A 6858-nucleotide genomic window follows, 5' to 3' on the forward strand; every position below is an offset into this window, starting at 1 on the left:
AAACATCTGAATTTTTTTTTTTTCTCCTTAGTGAAAATCGTGCGGGTGTATGCCGTTTGAAAGGTATATATATATATATACAATTTCATTAAAAGATATCCATTTTCCTTAAAGTTATGAGGGAAAAAAATCGGATCTTGTGAATTTTCCGAAGTCCTCTCCCCACCCCTTCGGAAAAGATTTTACCCACAAATTTCGTTATAATTGTAATGTATGCCGTTTGAAAGATATTTATATAAAATTTCATTAAAAAAAAAAAAACATTTTCCTAAAAGTTATGAGGGGAAAACTCGGATCTTGTGAATTTTCCGAAGCCCTCCCACCCCCGTTGCTTTCAGCGCATTTTTATTTTCCTATTCGTTTTCTACACAGTTTGTACTATTTTTTTTCGATTTTGTTTCAGGGTAATAATGTCAACATTAACCAATTATTCAATTCAATATCATGTTTATTATAGAGATTATGTAACATTATACTTTTAACTTGTATATTTAATTGTGCGTGTATATTCCTTATTTTTGCTTCTGGCGTATTCTGCCTCTCTTATTAGAAACGTTTACCTGAGAATTTATTTAAAGTGAAAAAAGTCATATGCAAGAGATAAGTCGTCTTAATTGCATATTCCTGTGTACCAGATCTTTAGCTGTTATTTTTAACATAACGGGTTTTCTGGTGAGGGTTTCATTTGCCTGTTTGTTGCTTCAGTAGAAATCTACGGATGCACAAACGCACAAAAGGAAGAAAATGAAACAAATATGGACGACTTGTTCCGAAACACCCGGGAGAGGGGCAGAAATCTGTGATTATGCCGTTTTTTTAATCATATTATTGTCGGGACTACAGTTTGGCTTGTCAACGAACAATTTCGCAATAATACGTAAATAAACCGAGGAAAGAGGTCTCTGCTAGACCTACAAGCAGCAGTCACATGTTCCCTACTCACACGCTACTATCTTACAAAAAAAAAAAGAAAGAAAGAAAGACGCGCGCACACGCGCACACAACAAAGATACGGGCAATGTAGTACTGATGTACATAATAACGACATAGTCACAGAAAAACACCTTTGAAAATGGAACAGCTTGATCAGGGATGACCTGGAGCTAAAAAAACACATAAATACATTTATTAATTTAAAAAATTGTAACTAAGGATAAATGTTAAGATACTCTGTCCACAATCATTTGTAAAACTTTACACCAATGATAAAAACATAAATAAATCAAGCAAATAAGTTTAATAGAACATTTTGTTCCTTTATTGAGCAAAAATTCACACTACCTAAACAAATCTTTGAAATTTATTTTAAAAAAATGAAGCTTAAAGTCATAAAGATATTTTAATTACAAAAATCTTTCGTCATCAAAAGTGCATTCAGTAAAATAGTCCTCGACAAGATATTACATCTTGTACCTATCGTTAAAATGTTCTGCAATCGATTTCATAAATCCAGATTTTCTAACAACTAATTATACATCTTATATTTCATTCTATTCGCTTATATTCCGATAAATCCGAAAATTGGTAAGCATTAAAAATTGAAAAATTACCGAATAAAACTATAAAAAGTGTGCTAAATCAAAGTATAACATCTTTTCAAGTATTTAATAACATAGTGATAAGATTTTCAACTTTACATATAATAAAGAATCAAACATTAAATTATGATTAAATAAATATGTATGTATTTATTTTACTCACAACAGATAACGTACGCACCGGATACAGCAACTGTTTAGTCTAAAACGGTGTAACCGTTAATATATCTCTTTTTAATAAGTAATATCGAGATATTAGTTTCTTTTGAATAGACATCTGACTGGCCACATTTTTTTTTCACTTCAATTGCAATTCATTTATTTCTACGACAAAATTACAATAAACAAAAACAAAAAGGTACTTTTTGGTTATCTCACCCCCATTAAAAATTTGCCATTAAAAACTGGGTTATCTCCCCACTAAAAAATTTAGTTTGTGTCGACGAGATTGGATTAAAAGATTTAGATCTTTTTTTTCAATACTTAAACACGTTGTTGACGTTTGGCCTCCTCAATAGGCATGGTATGATTTGTTATAAAAATGTTATCAGATTCAGTAAGATGTTTAATTATTTCAGTTTTCGTGTTTATTAATTTTTTCAGTTTTCATGTTTATTAATCTTTTCAGTTTTGTATGATTTGTTATAAAAATATTATTAGATTCAACACGAGGTTTAATCGTTTCACTTTGTTTTTTTTTATTAAGGGTTAAACAATTTCTTTAGTTGAGAGAGATAACCAAAAGTACCGATATTTCTCATAAAACCCAATATTTCAATGTGGGGTGAGATAACCAAAATGTACCAATAAGAATTAAACAGTTATGGTGGATGGCATGACGTCAAAATCTAACAGAATTGTTAGGACTAACTTATGAAAAATTGTTTACTGAATTAGCAAGATCGCCAAGCAAGTCACAAGATGAAAAATAACTGTTTGTCTGAATAGGGTTGTAGTAGAGAGGGTGGTGGCTTTATGCCAGATGTCGGGAGGCTTAAATATAACAGGGGCAGGCACAGATACCTTGCTACAAAAAAGACACATATGTAACGATAAAGTTGTAAGAACGACCGTGCGAACTCATAAAAGGAGAAATGGTGACAAATGGTAAAAACAGAGGACTCCTTTTATTTAAACGCGTCACACGGTCGAACACAAAAATATATATCAAAGATGATATACAAATAATGTTATACGACGATAACATAGCTGACCAGTAATGAAAGACCACAACCGTATTAGATGAATAACAGAGATATTTATTATGGTGTTAAAGATGTATGTGTATGTGAGAGTGTGAATGCGACATATAAGAACATAATCAAAGACAGGCCGTCGTACAAAGAAAAGTATTGATGTGAGTGATACATGTATGTGTACGTGAGTTATTACAGCAGATAGAAAGAGAGTCAATAACACGTGAGCATTTATACCAGTTCTTATAGTACCATTAGTATGAGTCTGTATGTGAAAGAAGTGAGTTGAGGCTGTATGTGGCAGAGCTGATCACTAGTTGTGATGTTGTCGCATCGATGCCGGGCCGTGATTCTTGTTATACAGATGTTCGTCGCTGGCTGAAATTCTTGTCTGTTTATTTATCGTGGTGAAGCTGAATCACCTAACAGAATCGAAGAGAGAGATGTGCCGCGGTGGTGTATCTGATTTGACCTGTGAATAACTTGAAAAAGTCTAAAAGGTCAGCTTAATCTCATTAATCTTTTAGTGCAATAGGCAAAAACAATAGGCCGATGTTATGAATTATAATATCCTATCAGTAATTCCTTTCTGCAATAGTAGATAATAGATAAAAATATAGATATCTTATTTTGTATTGAGTACAAAAATGCAGCACAAAGTGGATACCAAAGTGCTTCAGACTCACCATTTCACTTATAAGAGCCAGAGAGAATATCAACAAAGCAGGACTGCCGGAAGAAACAAAAACAACAATTGCATCTCTGAAGGCTGCATTGGTAAATGCCATACTTGCTGTTCCACAACCTGAAGTCCCAGCCAGCAAAACCATATTGGGCCAATATCAAACTGATGTTGTCACGTATATCAGCCCTACATCAGAAATTGTGTCGGTTTGATTTTGGCCTGATTTCATTTTGCAACGTGGCGCAACATCAGGCTGACATATTCCTTGATGTTGGGCCAATATGAATTTGAGATTGGGCAGAGTGTGCAGAAATAGGAAAAATACATTAAATGCGAGAGATATCAATAAAATTGTATTTGAAACCACAGATAGGAGTATTACTAACTTGGTGAATGAGTAATTTGAATGGAAGACAAAACCATGTATGCAAAACTATTCAGCCTATTGTTACCAGTGTGTTGCTAAAATGGATTACCTTAAAGAATTGAGGTAACCCGTAAATGGGTTATCTTAATTTTTAATTTGTGCAAACTCGAGATCTGTAGCAGATTCATTGTCAAAAGCAGACTTGTCCAAATTTTTTTTCTCTCCTCCTTCGGCCACCATTTTTGTCACTAGCAGTCCAAAGCCATTCTCAAGTCACCAACTCAACCTCTGCTTCTGTTGCATTTTCCATAGTCTTGCAAACAGCCCCTGAAATTAATTAATTATGTTTCTTAAAAGTAGTTCTTAATGTGAGAATAACAAATGCACTCACATGCATTTACTTTTGTACTTGCATAAATTACATGGATTTGATTAATTGTTGAAAGCAGATACAAACATTCATAAATGTTCACTACTGTTTTATGTCAAGCTGGTACAACCACTCCCACCACCCCAGAGTCTGGCTAAAACAGTACTCAAAGTGAATATTAATGTCATCAAATGCCCAGCCCAGGGCCATTTTCAGTCCAATGACTGTAAATCAAAATTAAAAAATGCAGTCATTTTCAATACACTATGAGAAAATATATATACACTCAAATGTAAAGAAAAATGTAGAATAATAACCTTATTGTCAAACATCAAAAACAATTAACAGGGTTCCTGTGGGTTCTTAAAAAGAAAATTCAAGGGTTCAACGTCAATTTCAGCATCTAGGTTATTTTGTGACAAACAATGACAACATACAAATAGAGTCAAGTTTTGCAAATTGTTTATGCATATGATGTCCAACTGCCATTGGTTGACTTACTTTACTTTACTAGTAAAACAGAACTAGTAAACCACAGTATACAAGCACCATGTAACTTTCTGAGGTTCCTGCTGGGACCTTAATCAAATAATCTTTTTAACTGAATATCAGGTTGATGCACTTAAATATTTTTAATTACTATACATTCAAAACCAACCAAATCTGAGGTTATGAGTATCAAGATGAGCACACAATGATGGGTGTGAGTTTCTTTGGTGTGTGTGTGTGTGTGGGGGGGGGGGATATGGAAACACACGCATGTAAAGAATGAAGGAAACAAGTGTCACATGTAAGTAGACAGATCAGTTAGAGAGGGGCAGAGATGGTATTAATGAACCAGCAGGTAAAATGTACAACTTACTATGTTATTTTGAACCGCAACATCACTTAATTCAGCTTCCAAAGCCTCAACATCCTCTTGACTCTCACAAGGGAAATGAATTGTGTCAGGGAGATTCCTTGTCTCCGAAATGGAGGATGAGGATGGAATATTTTGAATTAGCTGCAATATAGAGTGCAACATTTCCCTCTGCTGAGACTGTTCCTCTCAAATTTTTTCAATTGCAGTGAATAGCCGGTGATCCTGATCTGAAATAGAAAATAGAAAAAAAAAAAGGTAGAGTAGAGTTACGAAATACTTGCTGAGTACACCTCATGATGTTAGTAGTTTACAGATATACTGAAAATAATACACAATCAATAATAATCTCATTTCACATTTGCTTTCTGGAATCAGAGAGTTTGCTAAACCAACAATCAACTATTTGTGGCCTTATATAAGGTCTAGTATAACACTAATATTTATTTGCCTTTTCTAGTTTGCCATGATTAGGGGTAGGGGTTTCATATTCCAGAATTAGAAATTATGATACCTATTTAACAGGGAAGTGGCACCTTGTTTCAGTGCCCCAAGGGCCTCTAGAATAGTAAAAGACACCAAAGTTAATATTACAGTATTATATTCCTCACACTAATGCAAGCAAAGTTTTTGTACCTCTTCACCCAAAACGTCCATGGAGATGCTGTGGCTATCTGAAGCTAAAACTTATAATATCATTGCATAAATATCAACAGACCAGATGAGTGATACAATTTATTGTTTTTAAGTAATCCTTTTGAAACAAGATAGATTAAATTGCTAAAATTCTTGAAAATGTGTTTTTTTCTTTTGACTCTACCCTCATTTACCTGCCAGTTATTTCTTAAGCACTATAATTATGTATCAGGGTGAAAGCATACATTTAAAACATGACTCTCCATGGAATGACCCTAAGAGCTGCTTTCAAACACAGAATATTTTATTTTACTGTTTATAAATAAATTTGAAACCATTTTCCACATATCCTAAAGTATACCACTGATATAATATTTGACTCATCGTGCAACAACTGTTCAGATTTTCCCGACAAGTTGGAAGGAGCTACATTTACACTTCTTTCTTTAGCATACTGTGAATGTCAGTTGGCTATGGATATCTACTTGGCTCTGAATGACAGGAGGTGGCTTTGGTAGCATCCATCTTTGATACTCAGTATCATCATCATCATCATCATCATCTGAGAAAACAAAATAGAATGAAAAATAAACAGGGAATTACATGTATTTCCCTTCACACAGTGAATAACATGGGTATATGTTTGTCAACACATAGCCTTAGAACACACTGGAACTCATACAATGTTTATAATAAGCCTCAAACTTGTAGTGCTATCCATGGCCATGTCTGACAGCCTACCTGCACTTTCATGTAAAATGAAAAGTGGATGGTGAGTAGAGACTCAGAGTTTTACATGGGTGTCCTCGGGAAATGATATTCAACCCCATTTCCAATGCAAATAATAAATTCAGCAAACATGGAATGATCCTAACTGTCAGATATGTTGATAAACCCCAAGACATAAAAAAAATAAACGAATAGTTAATGTTGATATTATTACCATGAAACAAAATTTTAAAAAATAGTGTAAAAAAAAAGGTGTAGGAAACGAATATGAAAACAAAAATACCAGGAAAGCAACGAGGGGTGGGGAGAGGACTTCTTTATAATCGCAATCTATACCGTCTGAAAGGCATTTATATAAAATTTCATTGAAAAAAACCCCATTTTCCTAGAAGTTATGAGGGAAAAACATAGGATCTTGTGAATTTTCCGAAGGCCTCTCCCCACCGTTGCTTTCCGGGCATTTTGTCTTTATATTCGT

At 33.9% G+C, this 6858-nt stretch overlaps 1 protein-coding gene across 7 annotated transcripts in view; it reads right to left on the minus strand.

Annotated features, from left to right (window-relative positions):
• Window positions 1–6858, minus strand: part of LOC106883292 (ankyrin repeat and zinc finger domain-containing protein 1) — a 98312-nt gene that overhangs the window by 90758 nt on the left and 696 nt on the right. For 3 of the 7 annotated variants that reach the window (XM_052970529.1, XM_052970528.1, XM_052970534.1), the window contains exons 2-3: window positions 5019–5245; window positions 1702–4113 (exon numbers count right to left, since the gene is read on the minus strand). The gene's annotated coding sequence lies outside the window, so the exon portion shown is untranslated. The other 4 variants (XM_052970530.1, XM_052970527.1, XM_052970532.1 and 1 more) reach the window with 4 other exon arrangements.

The sequence above is a fragment of the Octopus bimaculoides genome, chromosome 9 (assembly GCF_001194135.2).
Source record: "Octopus bimaculoides isolate UCB-OBI-ISO-001 chromosome 9, ASM119413v2, whole genome shotgun sequence".
Classification (NCBI taxonomy): domain Eukaryota; kingdom Metazoa; phylum Mollusca; class Cephalopoda; order Octopoda; family Octopodidae; genus Octopus; species Octopus bimaculoides.